At 38.4% G+C, this 17,094-nt stretch overlaps 2 long non-coding RNA genes across 2 annotated transcripts; both read left to right on the top strand.

Moving 5' to 3' along the window:
* Positions 1-1,320: 1,320 nt before the first annotated feature.
* On the top strand, positions 1,321-3,666 carry LOC107832905 (uncharacterized). Its single transcript, XR_001660343.1, has 2 exons — positions 1,321-1,378; positions 2,307-3,666. It is a non-coding gene; the product is annotated as an uncharacterized LOC107832905 (long non-coding RNA).
* Positions 3,667-10,854: 7,188 nt separating this feature from the next.
* LOC103130654 (uncharacterized) lies at positions 10,855-12,254 on the top strand. Its single transcript, XR_001660344.1, has 2 exons — positions 10,855-10,949; positions 11,054-12,254. It is a non-coding gene; the product is annotated as an uncharacterized LOC103130654 (long non-coding RNA).
* Positions 12,255-17,094: the final 4,840 nt, after the last annotated feature.

The following is a 17,094-nucleotide window of genomic DNA, read 5'->3' as shown; positions in this document are numbered from 1 at the left end:
TGATGACTGCTTTAACACCTGGACAGCAGCTATTCTCTCAAACCTCACACCATTCAGCGCTGCTGGGCCACAGGTCAGACAACATCCTACTGTACCTGACACAACACCTGGAAATGTGCCGCTCATATTCACTTAGTTGGATCGGACTGTTCTCCAAAGTGGCAGCTCCAGTTTCAATACAGTTGGGACACTGAATCCCAGCTGCCTTCTGTGTTGTCATGCCGGTAAAAGACAACGCTACAGGCTTCATTACTATTCTGTTAACGTGTTGAGTTATAGAGGTAGATAGTGCTTCCTCTATCTAGTTTAGCTTAGTTTTGGGAGTAGAGGGGGGGCTGACAGACCTGCACCATGTCACAGTAAACCTCAGTGGCCCCACTGTTTGCCAACTCCGCAACATTTTCACTATATTTACCACTATATTTGCTGTAATCATTGTAATTATTACAAAATGTATTTAGCAGTTATTGAATAAGTCCTTGAACATACTAGAACTGATTCAACAGAACATTCATAACTGGGATGAACCTGAAAGTGCTCTTTATTCACCTTCTATGTACTGTATTTATTTTCTATGTAGTACAGTATAGATAAAGGGTTCACATGTAAAATTACGTTCATTGGGTCAGCAGATTTGTTAAGAAAAAGATTGCCCACTGAACATTCAACAACTATAATCCTATAAGTTCATGGTCATCCCTGAACCCTTTTTTCTCGTCACACCTGTCATAGCGCCCGCTGACATGTTCGTCACGTGTTAATCTGACCCAGACAGACAGGAACATTAATAGCCCAGTGGACCCGTTTGTTGCCCATTGCTGACTGTGACGTAGGCAACGGATTTATTTGCATACAGCTTGGGGAAATATCAAGAGCCATTCGAGGGCCTGCATTTTAATATGAGCTGACACCCAAAGAACAAGCTGCTTGTGATTGAATCACTGAGACAGCAGGTATAAACCAGTGGAAACATGGTTTAAACATCAGACATGTTTAAATAGACAGCAGTGTCTTCATTAGCCAATCCTGATTTTTTTTTTTATTTTTAAAACTGGTTCATTGTTAAACCATTAACAATAAAAAAGGCAATAACGGTATAGATACCATTTCACAAAACATTGTTTTTGTATAAAAATGATATGCAAGAGTTGAAAAGAACAGATTAATTTCGCTCTCTGTCATTTCTATGGTAGAAAACCTTTGCCTGAGTTGCAAAGAGCATCAGAAATGACATTTAATTTGCCCTTGTAATTAGTCGCAGTTTCTCATTGGGAGTCTTTCTGCAACAAGTACATGTATTTTTGTGACTTTCTGTTATTTAGGTACATCAATGTTGCCCAACCCTCGTCCTCAAAGCTCAAAGCCCTGGATGGTTCAGGTATTTCACTGGTTTAATACGCCTAATTCAGATGACTGCTGTTCAGCAAGCCTGTTAATTAGCCATCAATTGAAAACACCTGTGTGAAGGAAGGGATCACCTAAAACATGCAATGAATTTGGGAAACGCTGCTCAGATTACACAACTACCTGCTGCAGGATGTTCTGGACACGCTTAGCCCATGTTCGATTCTAGCACAGTAAAAAGCTACAACATAGGAAGCGCTACTGTTATTGGAAACCTTCCTCTGACTGAGACTGACGATGTGCTGTAAATGTATCTTTGGATGCTGGAATGGGAAAATATAAACTAGCACTTTTCTTTGTCAGTCCTTGGAGAAGATGTGAACTGTTAAAGCCACCATTGTATCTGCTAATTACATCAGAGAACATAAGCACTGATCACATCAATGGTTTTTTGAGTAAATATATATATAGAGAGAGTATTTATCTGACATTCACACCAGATGTGTTGATTATAACACTTTGTACAACACATAGAAATTAATCAAAACAAATTAGTTCATGAAACAAGTTAGGGTGGAATGGCACAGGGAGTTAATATTCTCTACACTCTTACTAAAATGTATTTAACACTTGGCAGAAAAGCCTTTGTTGGCGATAACTGCTTCCAATGTATGAAAAACCTATTCTCAGGCATTGACAATGTGTGATTCTTTCAAGTAAGCTGTTGCAACTGTTGAAGTTTCTGAGGGTCTTCAGCCCGTTTAGCAGATTTTCCAGTAGGATTTCAATCAGGTTTTGGGCCCGTCTTTCCCTGGAACCAACAGTGCTCTTGGTGATCATGTTTGGGATAATGATCTTAGCTGAAGATCCTGTTTCATGTTCAGATTTTTTATGAAGAATTTCTAGATATATTTTTACATTAGTCTTACATTTAGTCTTTGTTGTTTTGTTTTTTTTTACAGAAAAAACAGCCCAGCATCTTGATCTTGATGTTCTCGTGTTCAACTTTGTTGCTGTGACAGAACGGTGGGTGTGATGTTCTCACCAAGTTTTTCCTCCAAACATGGTGAGTGCAGTGACATGCAAATACTTGGTCCCACTTTACCCACTTTGAACTCTCACATTCACCTCAAACTGCTTCTGGTGTCTGTTGATGGAGTTTCTACACAGAGATCAAGAGCAATAACGCTCTTCAAAGCCTTTGGACAAAGTATGAGCCACATCCTGTTGAGATTATGCAGTATCAAAATGTTTTTGAAATACGGTAATGGTGGAACAGCAATGTTTACACAGAAAAAACGTTATTTGATTTTAGAGTCATGATTTAGGGATAAACGTGTTGGGTTCTGGCAGTGTGTGTGTGTGTGTGTGTGGTGTGTGGTGTGAGAGCGAGTCCCGTTTCCACTAGGATCTCTGCTGGAGAGCGCAGAGAGTTGGCTGCTGCCAGCGTAGCTGCAGCCAACTCTAATCTGTGCTGCTGTCTGCGTTGGAGGAGCTGTTGAAGAAGCATTTCACACCTGATGATTGACCTCATCAGTAGTCTCAAGTCTCAAAGTGTGTCACAAAAACATACCTGAGGGGGGGGAGGAAGTCTAACTGTTATGGTTAATGCTGTGAGTTTGCATTATTACTGTAATTTTATTAATTAGGGCTACTTTGAAACGACCAGTGTGCCTTTTCTTTCACCTGCTCGGTGACAGTTCATGGAGGCCATGATAGCTGAGTGCATACTTATTGTTTTAAGAGAGACTCTACCTGCAAATTGCAGGGGTTTTTTAAAGCTCACTGAAATTATATTTTTACTTGAAGATTTCCTCTGTGCATCTCCTGGGTTGTTTGAGATGTTTTTCTGTTTAGTTATCCTGTATTTCTTAGTTGTTGTTTTTTTCCCCTTTTGTAGATCAGTCTTTTTTCTGTTTTATTTTTAGTCCAGTCCTTCCTTAGAGATTCTAGTTTATGTTTATTTCTTGTGTTTAGTTTTTCTTGGTTACTCTAGTCATTTTCCTAGTTCCCCTGTTGTGTACTGTCGCTCGCCCCTTGTGCCTCTCTTTCTCTCTCCCCTCACATCTATAACCTGTTAGCCAGTTAGCCCATTGTTCCAGCATTCACACTCCCTGTACGTAAACCACCTCTTCCTCTTTTGCTGGTACCTCCTGTTTGATCCTTTTAGAGCCTGTTTGACTGATCGTGCTCCTTGTGCTTTTGTTTTCAGATGCTTTTTGTTCTCTGGCTCTCTCTGTTATCCATGGTGCTTAGTTGTAAGCTTTTGTTTCTTCATTGTACATTAAATCTTCAAAATCTACTTGACGTCTCGTCATCAACAGAAATTGTTTGAACTGGTTATTCCTGGTGACTCTTCAGTCAGTAATCTTACGAGCGCCTCCTGGTTGTGACTGCTTTACACAGTAAAATTATGTTCTTTCTTTTTTCAGATAATGACCCCTGTGGTCCTTACAAGTTTAGAAATATGCATATAACAAATGCCATCAATATATTTTCAGTAAGTTAAATAGGCTTGAGTACATCGTTATAGAATGATGCTCTCTAATCATTCTCTAATGATATATGATGTCTAGATACTTAAAAACATATTAGGCATTGAATCAGCAATAAACCAGCATCTATTAATTAATTAATTAGCCCATATTGTTAGCAGGATTTCTTTTGCTAATATATTTGCACATTATATTGTTAATGTCATTCAACTTCATTATATTCAACTTGATTCTCATAATAAATACAAAGTATTTCATCACATTCCTCTTTTAAAGAATCACTTCCTCTAATGAATTTAGCATACCTGCGCTATCTGTGTTATCATTTTCATAAAATAAAAGCATATTTTGAACTTACTGAATAATCTTCTATTACATTCTTCTATTTTTATGTTTGGCTTGGATACAAATTTCCTTTCAAAGTTTATTTTTTCCATGTTAAAAAAGTATTTGCTATTTTTTTCACCCTCTTCAATCCATTTTAATCTAGACCGAATAAAAGCACCACATGCTTTTTCTTTACATAGCTTATCTAAGTCTTCTTGATGTTTAGTTGTCGCAACAGCTTCATAATCTATGTTAGTAGTAATATCTGAGATGGATCTGATTAATTGCTCTAGCTTTTCTTTTTCTGCACAGCTTATTCTTTTGCTAAACTCGATTACATGTCTTCTAATTTCATACTTCAGTAATTCCCAATATTTTTCCAAGGTTATCATTTTGAGCGATTGTCCAATACTGTTCGATTAGCTTTTAAATGAATGTTGTAAGTTCTATGTTATTTAATGAGTTGCTAAGTTTCCAGTTGCTGCAGTTTCTTCTGCTCTCCTTAGTAGAAAAATGAATGAATAACTTTGTAATCAGTTAAAACTGCAGGGCAAATTTTTACTTCCGTTACTTGACTCTCTGAAATAAGCTCAATTCTAGATTGAGCTAAAAAGCTTTTGTTACTGCAGGTGTATTGTATGCCAGAAGGATGACAATGTCTCCAAATGTCTAACAAATTTAGCCATTTAGAGTCGTCCAAAAGGTAGTTCTGGCCATTTCTAAGTCTGGAGGGATGTCTATCCAGTTGAGTGGGAAAACAAAACACGTTAAAATCTCCCCCTAAAATAACCTTTGCTGATGGAAACTTAGAAAAAAACATGGTGCCCTCCAGCTACTTTAAGAAAATCATATTTAAAGACTCAGAATTATAACCATAAATGTTGCTCAGCAAAAAGATGTAAGAATGAAATTCAACCACTATGAACATTGAATGACTCTTATTATAAGATGCAACATCAAAAACTTTACCTTTGAAGTTGCTGCACGCCCTGACTTGTTTGAACCATCTGCTAACCACATATCTTTGCCCCATTGATTCTTCCAAAAGGATTCATCTTCTAAGCAGGATGCATTAAAAGTGATCAGTTGGAGGTTGATAATGGAAGCATCTCAACATAACTTGGCGAAATCAACCTGTCCTCTCAGTTTGCTTTGTGAGTACTTGGTTGTATGGAGGCACCCGGCTATATTCCTGCTAAATGAGTTTGCTCTTCTCTCTGGGAAGCCAAATCTATAAAGCAGCTACTTTGGCATTTAGAAAATCCATTTACCATGATTGAAACAATCCAGCTGAAACCACTACAGTCAGCCTTTTCATTCCCACAAGCCAGCATATCGCACATATGATGTACTCAAATTCTTGGAGAAAGGAAGCAATCACTTTAAAAAAAAGAAAAAAAGAAGTAATGTATTTTTTTTAAAATTGGATCCCCCAATGAAGGCCTTACAGTAGTCTGAAGTTGGGAGGGAATATTTTATGTTTGATAGAGGATTATGTAGTGAGAATAATTAGCATTATGTAGCAGTAAAGTGGGAGATTGGATCTTTGAGCAGGTTGACATTTATTAAAACAACAATATCACCTGAGAATTTAAATAAAGGAATCATTTTTATCTGAAGTTTTTACAATTTTAGAATTACTTTCAACTGTGTCAAAAAGGCACTTGGGTTTCTTTTGCTGAAGAATAAATTATCTTGGATAATATTTATTTACTGGTTGCCATAAGAAGCAATTCATTTGAGTTGCATCCTCAGTGCATTTGAACATTTGAAATAAGATAAAGTAAAGCAGTCAGACTCAGAACGCCATGCGGTTCTCGATCAAAGTTCAGTGACATGTTCATTCTTTCAGGTCAGCTACCGTTACTGTCTTATTACCTGGCCCTAAAACAAACAGTCAAGATTTATTTTGACTTTATTGAACAAAGTGTAATAAAAAAAGCTACCTCTCTAATCTTCCCCTAGTACTGATGGCCAAATGAAGCCTGGTGAAGCAGTGAAGCTTCCCAGCCTTCTGCTTTGTCCAAAGGTTCATTATTCTGTGGTTCATTCATTTCTCATTAGTGACATCTGCTGGTGAAACTGTGGCAGCCTCGTCACTCAGACAGACGTACTTAAAAAAAATTAGTAAATGCGATATTGTCACAAAGTTTTTGTCAAACTCATGTTTAGTAACAGGAGAGTCAATTTAATCCTATTTAACTAAACTTTTTTAAGTTATTAGAATGATTTGTAGTCAGACCTGGTATATGTTGACCGTCAGGCTGTTTGCTTTTCTCATCGACTGATTTGACAATAAAGACATTTGTTTTAGTGTATTCAGAGTGCAGAGCTCATTGGGGCAGACGGTATTCTTTGAGTTTTGATTTACCTCATGTAAAACTAAAATTATTCCAAAAAGCTCTTTCTTGGATTCCTATTGGCTCTCTGATCTGATCCCTTATATTTTTACTCATCAGGGCAGAATTTTACTCTTCCAACAGCTTTAAGTCTGTTTCTGCTGTGCAACACTGATATATTTTTGCAGAACAAAGGAACAGTGGGAATTTCAAGATGATGAGAATTTTGGAGGTGAAGGGGTTAATTATTTTTATTCAGGAATCTTCTTGTGATCGATCATCTCAAAGTATTCCCATATTTTTTCTTCTCACTGGCTCCTTTTCAATCAAGTTTATTTGTGTAGCACGTTTCAGCAACAACGCAGTTTCAAAGTGCTCTACATCGTTCCTCCCCCCCTCCAGCCTCCAGTCAAAACCACAGATGGTTCACTCATTCACAACTGTTTATTTGTTCAATAAAACTTATTCATTTTTCATCCTGCCTCCTCAGAGAGTTCTGCATGTGGGCTAAAAGCCCTTCCAAAACCACAACAAATTCATATTTTCCCCTTAAATTATAAAAAAGGTCCTTCCCGTTTTAAGAAGAGCTTTTGATATTTCCCTGTATCGAATTACTTTTGGCTTTAAACAAGATAATAATGGTTTGTAATTTCACTATGGCAGCAAATTTGAACGGTTCAGATCAAATCAAACGTGTCCCAGAAACATTCAGGCAGTGGTGATGGACACAGACAAGTTGTACAACAAAGTATTTCAACTCTTCTTACTGAAGGACTTATTTCTTTTTTTTTTTTATAAATAATTTGTTTCTTACAAAATGATTAATGTATTGCATTCATGAATATTTTGATGAGGTCCACTGTTGCTAATTTGATCCATTTTTCAATGCTGAATTTATTGAGTTCAAGCCAAAACGTTTGAGATCTTGGTTGTTTGTTACGTTGCTGTAAGTAAAGATGTGCAGGCATCTGCTTAAAGGAGAGATCTAAAAAGGGAGTGTGGTACTGTCAGTTTTTTGTTTTTTTCTTACAGTATGGCACTTTAGTATCAAACGTGTCAGCTAAGGTTTCAGATACAATTTTCCGCAAACACACAACACTCGCCGGCAGTTCCATTACTGGAAGAAAGCTTGTGTTCCCATCAGCGCAGCTCTAACAGTCAGACGAAGACTTGAGCTTCTTGCAATGGAGTTTCTTCCACGGGAGATGACGCTCTGATTAACTTATTACAGTTTGTGGTAGGGAGTTTTTGATGAGCAATCAAAATTTTTCCACACCGTTAAACATCTGATGTCGTCCCACCTCCAAGAGATGCGATGACTGACGCAGTCTGCAGACCACAGTAAAGTCGAAATAAATCCCAGGTAATGAGGCTCTGCTGCGACCGTCCATCCTGATGCAGTCAGTGCTGCAGTTAGGAGCCCGCATGCATGGGACCACATAAAAACGACAGAGTAAAGTATGTACTGGATAGAAACCAGTAAAAGCCTGATGTGATTATCTTTTTTTTTTCTTTTAAATAATCACTCTTGTGGGCTCAAGTGGTCTTTATTCGAAAGTAGATCAACAGGAAACAGTAATGAGAGAGGGGGAAGACATGCAGCACATGTCACCAGGCCGGGAATTGAACCTGTGACCGCTGCCGCCACGAGGACTGAGTCCTCAATATGTGGGTTGTGCTTTGCCCCTGCACCACCTCGGCGTAATAATAATATTATTAATTATTTGACTCATGTGTGTTGAAGCAGAGTGCATCTAATATTTGTAGGACCCAGCTCTAGAGGAGTGGAGCTGAAGACCCCTGCTACAGATTATTAGGAGAAACCTGAACGTAGACAGTAAACCCTGAGAAATCACTGGAAGCAAGAGCTGAAGGTGCTTGTTACTCCACATCTGCAATCAGAAATTCACTTAGGAAAAATATGAAACAAACTCTTCATTACTGGAAAAGCTTTTTTTGTAATGTAGTGACTTCATAAAGGAAAGTAAAAAGAAATCTATAAAAAAAAATTGTCTGAGATCGTTGTCAAGGTATTTCAGAAATATATCATGATATAATCTTTTGGCCAACAAGTGGTAAACAAATTGAAAAATGAACTGTCAGATCTAATCGCTTAAATAAATGATCAAAACACGCACAAATTTAACTTGAAGGGAAAGTGTTATGCCAAATGCTTGTGCCCAGGTGCCTCTTGAAAATGAGATCTTGATCTCAATGGGGTTTTTACCTTTGTGCTTCATATCATGTTACAGCATCGTTACCTTATGAAACATATATCCAGACAGTTACTTTGCCTGACTCTGAATGTATCATTCAGTAATTACTCACCTGCACTCTGCATATGCAAATTGCATCTGATACAACTCTGCTCAGAAGGATGAATAAATACAATGACAGAAAACATGGCTGGTCAGATATTTGGAAGGTTAAAAATATATAATAATAACATTATTATTATTATTAATAATAATAAAATAGATGCCAAATAGATCACAGCAATGCCAATTTTGAGCAGTGGAACATTCCAGCACAGCTTCATGTTATGTCTGGACGCTCTGGATCTAAAGCCCAGATAAGGTGCAGTAGATCATGTATGATGCATGTTCCACAATTAAACAGGCTCGTATGAAACATTCATTCTTCTTGCAAAAGCACGTAGCTCTTCTTATATGTAATCTATTAAGATCGGACCCTCGGGCTCTAACAATTTTTCTGTGGTTTTCTGCAAATAATTTCACCGAGTCAAATTTTTTTTATTTTTTTGTTGCCTGTCTGTGTCTGAATATTGGCTAATAAGGCAAAAATGCCTGACCAAATGTCTCAGGGAACACAGCAGGCTTCACTACCTTCACCATATAGCTGCTTTTATCAGAGTTTTGCTCTACCTGAGTTGCACTTTGGCGTGGACGGAGTGATCCGAGCCTTGCCATCTTATCATTTAGCAAACACCTTGTGGAACTGTGTGTGTGCTACAGCTTAAAACTACAATACTTCTAACAACAGCTGTCTGTAAAGTCTGGATATTGCAGGGCAAGAAGAATACTTGAATAATCTTTTTTTTTTTTTCTGTCAAATTAGCGCCTGATTACTGTAAATGGTACCCTGATGCACTCTATGGAATCCCCACCTGAAGAATGAAGACAGAAAGTTTTAGTGCATAACCCAATCCAACCGCAGAACAATTTAAACTTGGCTTCACAGTTACCCTCTCTATCAAGGTCACCAAACTGTTGCTTGTGCCTTGGGCAAAACCATGATTCTCAGCTATAACATAATAGCTGAGAATCTACTTATGACCTTCACAAATGGGCATTCTTGTACTATAAATATCCTGTAGATACCCTGGACATTTAAATGCTGCTGCAAGCTGCCAGCTCCAATGTCAGAGTGAATGCCCCCTTGTGATCCCCTTCATTACTAGTCAACATTTAGTGTTGGAAAGGGCTGGCGCCTACGACTCTGAGGGCTTTGAACAAGGTCATTTCTCAATATTCACAAAAAGATGTTGAATCATTTTCAATGTCTAAATGACTTACCATGTTTAGGTAATATTTTGTAACTGATGTAGTTTCCAATAATAATAATAATAATATGTTAGTTTTAATTTAGTTCTTACAATTAGATCATTTTCTTAAAGGAAAAGGGGGGAAAGCATGTCTGGGTTATCCACTGAACATGCAAACAAACAAACATGCTTCTCTAATAAATTAGCTTTATTTCTTCCAAATTCCAACTAAAGGCTGGTCACAGAAAGGCCACATACAGGCTACACTGATCCAAATGAACGACGAGGCTCCAGCAACCCGCCAAGGTGTGCTAGAACTTAAATCACCGAAAAAAACAGGTGCTGGGAATCAACAATCAAAAGCTACGGGAACACACGAGGGTCAGTAGACCCAGCACACAAAAGAACTACATGAGACAAAGTAACCTCTGACTGCAGAAAGAAACCGAAACACAAAAAAACCACACTGACCCCCGCCCCCAACAAAATAACCCACATCACAACACATAGTTCACAAAATAATATTTTCATTAAAATCAAGGGAATAAATTAATCCAGAAAGGTCTTATGTAGATGTTAGCTACTTTTTTTTTCCTTTGGGGTGTTTAAAATTACATTCTTAATTCATCAGCAAGAGTTTAGCAAAAGAAAAATATTTCCAAATTAGTTTTGACCTGTGGTTTCATAAACATGGTGTTTAATGTGAGTTCATACTTGTTTTCCTCTCATCTGAACACTTCTCTAATGTTATAATAATCCAATAACCACCAGTAATAACTCATTTTGTTTGTTGTTAATAAGGACGTTGATTTATTTCTGTCTGCTTTATATTTTTGTACAGATCCACTTCTCCAGTGCTGTGAAATACTATCTGACCACTTTCAGATTTCCTCCATTTTTATGTTTACCACCTTGTAAAAAGTTCTGACTTCTTGGAAGGTGATGAAAAAGTAATTCAAGGTGTTTTATTATTATTATTATTATTTTTAAATGTGCCTGTATTCTCATTTTGATTTGTTTATTCTTCCATTTCGTCTGGACAGATCGGACTTTTAAGGTGGAACTTAATGAGGTTTGTTAGTAAAAAGTAATTTTCTTCAGCATGGAAGCGGCTGAAGAGACAGCTCAAACTCACACCACCTGTAACCATGACGACATACAAGTGGGAAAAGCAAACAGACTGGGGGGAGGAAATGGATCTCATGACCAAATTGTACTTTTCACTCAATAAGAGCCTGGTGACGTCCCACCCGACCAGCCTGGATGGTTCTGGAGAAAGCACCACAAACGGCTGGAGTCCAGAACCTGAGAGTGTAGTGATGAATTAGATGTGAGGTCCAGATGGACTTGTGAATCCTGAATTTCAGTTTTTTAGAACCGGGGGAGCCGATAAGCGAGAGATCGTTGTCATCACTTTGGGTGAAATACTGACTGGGGCAGGGAGTTTAGATAGGAACCTGGAGCAGGAGAACACTGGCGACAGACAGAATTATGGGACAGGAGAGGGTCAGACACGAGAAAGCAGAATCGGGCAGACAAAGCCGGGGTCAGAGTCCGGACAGCAGGAGCCAGTGAGGTACCCAGTAAGAGAAAACAAAGCAGGGAAATCCAGGAGACAAAAACATGGTTGTCATCAGGCAGGCAGGCCCATCGGACATCTACTCCTACTACGGCTTTCAAAAATCTGGCACTGTCTGCCTGCAAGAGAGCTGCATTTAAAGGCAGGTGAACAGGTGCATGAATGAGCTGATTGCACGGCTGAGCAGCAGGACACGGGAGCAACAGCTGAGCTGATTGCAGAGCAGGAGAGTAGTGGTGGAGACATGGGCAGGCAGATGGGACAGAATCGTAACCACAGGCATGCTGTGAGGCAGCATCAAGTCATGGCCACAAAAAGTGCTTCTGAGCAACGACGTGATCATGGTCTGGATGATGAGCAAGACATGATGAGTGACTCTGCTGGAGGACCTCGAACAGGCAGCTGCTGCAGGAAATCATAAAATGTGGCAGCCTGGACACATCGCCAGTCCGTCGCAGGAAACTTTACAGCGATTCCATTAATTGCAAACGGATATTTTTGTGACAACTGTTCAGTTGTTTTTCCTGTGAGCAGCGCCCAGATTCTTTGACTTACACTCTATTGAATACTACACAACTGACTGTCCTGTCAGTGTCTATCTTTTAAATAAACTGTGCGACTGATCGCATGGCAATGAGGTTTAAAATAAACAGTTCATCTTCTGATAGTATTGCAATTATTAGGAGAACAATATGATATTAACCTGTTACCTGAGGATTAGGTAATAATCACAAATAGATGCGTCAAAAGAAAAATCTTTTAAAATCCCTAAAGATTAGTAAGAGGATACTTATTTAACTGAATATAGTTATATTCAGTCATACTCAAAACCATGTGTTTTTATTCTTCTGCACAACAATTGCATGGAAGTATGTTTTATTTTGTGGTGACAGTGTGAAAAAAAAGTAAAAATAAATAAATAAATAAAAAAATAGGATGGGGTATTAAAACATCCAAAACACAGTGAAGCTCTGTCAAAGTACAGTTTTAAGATTGTGTTTCTCTTCCAGACCCATTTCCTTCATATTCAATGTGAAGTTCAATCAACGCTTTGCTCTTGCTCTAATACCTTTCTGGATAAAGCAGACAAAAGCCACTACATTAGTCCACAGAAATCTTGAGACGTGGCGAGTGGGAATGTCTTCAGTACAAAACCTTTATCGGGAGAATCTCCATGCCTCTTGTGCCACTGGGAACTCTGCTGGCTAAGTTAAGCCCACCCCAGTCAACAGGAGACCAAACAGCTGCTGTAACCAGATTAACACAGAAAAAGAACATGACTCCTCTGCTGCTAAATTGGATTAGTAATTGCAAGTTTCACAGTAGCAAGGAAAGAACATGACTGCACTGAGTTCTTAATAACCTCTCAGAGTGCCCTCACTGGATTAACTGGTAAATACGGCCCACAAAACGGAAGCTGACAGCTTCCTCTTTTCAGCTTATTCATCCATGAGCATTACAGAATGAACCATCGTCCAGCACCGGTCACACCGCTCTTTGGTCTGCCGAGAGAGATGTTTTGTTGTTCTTCATCATTTGCTTCCACTATTGTCGGTGAGAGTAACACTGAAGGATATTCATGTAGTTGAGTTGTGAGGATCACCTAAGTGGAAGTGGAAGTATCTGTGGAGAGATATTTCACAATGAATTCCAGGAAACATGAAAAGTAAACGGTGGCTAATTTAATGAAATGCTTAACTACACTTGTAATTCAATTTAGCATCACATGGTGTTCTTTTTTTTTTTTTTTAATTATGTAAAGCACCTTGAAATGCCCTGCTGCTGAAATGTGCTATACAAATAAAATTTGATTGATTGATTGATTTTCTCATTTGATATTTGAAACAGCTGTGGGGGAGGAATTACTAATAAATGTGATCATTAACTGCTGCTATGTGACATTATCATGAGTTGATAAACAGCAATAGAGGGCCAGTGATGCAGAAGCAGGGCTGAAAGTGAACTGCATGTGATGTTCGTTAGGCCTTAGTTCAAGTGTGTCAAACAAGGGACACATGTAGAAGTTGCAAAAGGACTCTGGTCCTTGAGGATTAGAGTTTGAGAACAATGCTCTAAGCAGTATATCAAAACATAGTGTCAAAATTACTTGATAGAGAATTAAAGGTGGATCCTCAAAACTAGATTAATTATTTCTAAAAAATATGATAGATGATAAAGACTATCTAATAACATGAAAGACCATTGACTTTAGTTTAGGAAGCAATTGGTAAATCAGAAATTACTTAAATAAATATGATAAGCAGAAACAGGGAAAAGAAATACAATGTAAATAAAGACAAAAATAATGCAGTGTCACGAGTTCGACACTGAATTTTCCCTTTTTCTGTTGAATAGCTGTTAAATAAAGCCTGCTGGGGCAAGACAATTCTCTAAAAGACAAAAGGTAACACTTTATTTGACGGGGTGTGCATAAGACTGACATGACGCTGTCATAAACGTGACATAACATCTGTTATGAACATGAAGGAGTCTTTATGATTGTCTATGAATGTTGTCATGAAGTGTCATTTGGTAAATAATGACACTTTTAATGCAAAGTTGCTTTAAAAGTTGCCTTGAAAGTCCATTAAAAGTCCCAACTCTCCTTCATGTTTATGACAGTGTCATGTCAGTCTTATGCACACCCCGTCAAATAAAGTGTTACCAGACAAAACATAAAAACAGCCTTTGTATTTTGTTTTCTTTATACGTCCTGCATTTTGACATCAGAAAATTATGTTAAAGTAAAGGGTTAATTAAACTTCGAGTTAGAATGCTAGGTCAACTTACAAATACAAAAACAAGGGAAATAATGGTGGTTTAATGTGACATATACATAATTTGTCATGGATATTTAGTGGAAAAACAATATTTTCTGCAAAACTACACACCTCAATGGTGACAGGAAATGATGGGACACCTCTGAATGTACATCTGTTGGTGCTGGAGTGGATCTGGACATCCTGGAGGTGTAGGTGGACATGCGGAGGTGTCGGGTTGTGCAGTGGTGGGTGTGAAACACAGACTGACAGAAACACAAAGATATTTTGGGAAAACCCTGACTCATGGAAAGCCATCGGCACAGCTGTAGCTTGAAGTGTCTAACATCTTCTTGACGTCTTCAAATCATCACCACAGCCCCCCTGTACCCACTTTTAATTGATCTTTTTTCATGTTTGCAAAACTCCAGAATTCTGCCGTTTTGCATTCAGAGTGCTCATGCACAGTCACATTACTCTGGATTTTTAACTGAATCATGGTGATGTTGCAACCCCAAGAAGGAGGGTCCCTCAGGATTTTTTACAGGCTGAACATCCTTTGATCCTCTGTTAAAGAAACACAACTCTTAGCAACAAAGCCTTTGAAACGGGTCAAGTTCATTGTACTTTGAGACTATAGACTTCAGGGAGGTGACACACTTCAAATGACATGCATACAATCAAATGTATGTCATTTGATTGTGGTTAAGTGTTGCACTTCATTGAAAAGTAATTACTGACATGATCTTTTGATGGCGATACAAGCAGTACGTCACATGAAGGAGATTGGGCTTTTTGTTTAAACTTGGTCTACATGTTCTGAGTTTAAGTGGACAGACGAAAAAGACATTTTCTGTGTGAGAGGAAGATACAAACACATTTATATGTGTCAAGCTGAGGTCAGTCTAGTACCCATAACTTATAGTCAATTGAGAATAGCACTACTTCAATATACAGCTCAGGTTTTAGATGGATTAGCTGTGTTCAGGGCAACAAAAACTCTTGGATAGAAACTGTTTTTAGTATGTTTGTCCTTGTCTTTATTGCCTTGAAGTGCCTCCGTAGGTCAGGAGCTTGAAGAGGTGGTGGCCTCTTCAAGCTCTGGGGTCTGAGGGATCCTTGATGATGCTGCAGGCTCTCTGGAGGCAGCAGCTCCTGTGTATCTCCTCTAGCCCTTGTGTTGTCTCCCACATCACACAAGTTCCCAAACACAACAAAAATAATCTCAAACATCATAGGCGTCAAAATGTAAAGAGAGCCTAGTCCTAATGAGTTTAGTATACATACAACTATAAAGCAATATGCCCCAGTGAATTATATAGTAGGCTGCCCCAGACATTGTTGACTCATGGTTGCCTAAAGCTTTACAAGACCGACTGATTTATTTATTTTGGATATTTGAAATGTCTTCCAGTTGCAGTGTTAAATGTTCATTAAAGTTTACTGATCTCAGTAAACAGATTGTGTTCTTGCATTATTATTTTGCCATTAACATTATATTACTTAAAAATGGTCTCAAAACAACAATATCGTTTATCATCAATCAAAATGTGTTATTGTGACAGGCCTACAAACACATGATATATAGTGTAGTTAGTTTATTATCATGGATGGCATAGTCATGGGTGTAGAGTAGGGGGCTTAGCACACAGCCTTGTGGAGAGACGGTGCTTGTGCTCAGAGCTGAGGATAAGCAGCAGTAGATGTTGTGGGGAAGATCCAGGTTCTCCAGTTTCCTCCCAGTCTGCTCGGAAAGATGGTGTTAAAAGCCGAGCTGAAGTCCAGGAAGAGTAGCCTCGCGTAACTCCTTTGCTGTGTCAGTTTGGTGTGCAGAGCGATAGCAATGGCATCCTCTGTATGCCACTGCATGAAAATGTGAAGCAGCATATTTTACGCACAAGTTGGCATGTATAAAAAAGAGCTTGGCGTGAAAGTTTGCATAAATATTTGCAGACTTTTTTTACCTATCGTGAAAATGTGCTACAGCCACAAAAACTTTTTTTGTGGACAATAACAAACTACAAACTCCAAAACTCACCTAAATACACTGCGATCTGATTCCATTCAGTGTTGGACCAAGAAGTAGCAAACCCACATTTTTTTTCATGATTTTTATTTTTTCCATCGTTTAATATGCTTAACGATGAAGTTTAACCATATTTATCCTCAAAAAAGAACATAACACACTCAAAATTTAAAAAGAAAGGATGGGGAATACCTCACTCAAATCCAAATAGTAAATTTGGATGTTAATTTTGTGCGTGTGTGTGTGATGAGAGCTACTGGTTTTCATTACTAAAACCAGAATAAGAAGTCTGCTTTTGCTGGATTTTCCAAACTGTAAGATCTCATTAGGAATTTAAATGACATTAATTTAACATTCTGTCTCCGTCTCTCATCAGGGAACAGATGTCCAGCCACTGACAACTTTATACTGCTTCAGGCTGTTTAAGTGTTATTTATCTGTCTAATGGAGCATTTCCATAACTCATCGAATTGTTCAGTATTACTGTGGATTATTTTCTTATCTACTGCCAAGGATGGCAGAAGTAAGGCCTCTCTGGGTTCCTGAGCTGCAGAAACTCATGTCGCTATATTGAGGCAAATACGCCAAAGAAAACATCCCGTTGTTATCCGTGAGCACAAGGACAATGTCCTCTGAGAGGATGTGGCTGCAATTATCTTTGTCACCTGATACACACACACACACCTACACACAGACAGACACACACACACCTGCTTTATC

This window comes from Poecilia formosa, unplaced genomic scaffold (genome assembly GCF_000485575.1).
Source record: "Poecilia formosa unplaced genomic scaffold, Poecilia_formosa-5.1.2 Scaffold658, whole genome shotgun sequence".
Taxonomy (NCBI): Eukaryota; Metazoa; Chordata; class Actinopteri; order Cyprinodontiformes; family Poeciliidae; genus Poecilia; species Poecilia formosa.
Note: the sequence above shows the minus strand (reverse complement) of the source record. Positions and strands in the feature narration are given on the sequence as shown.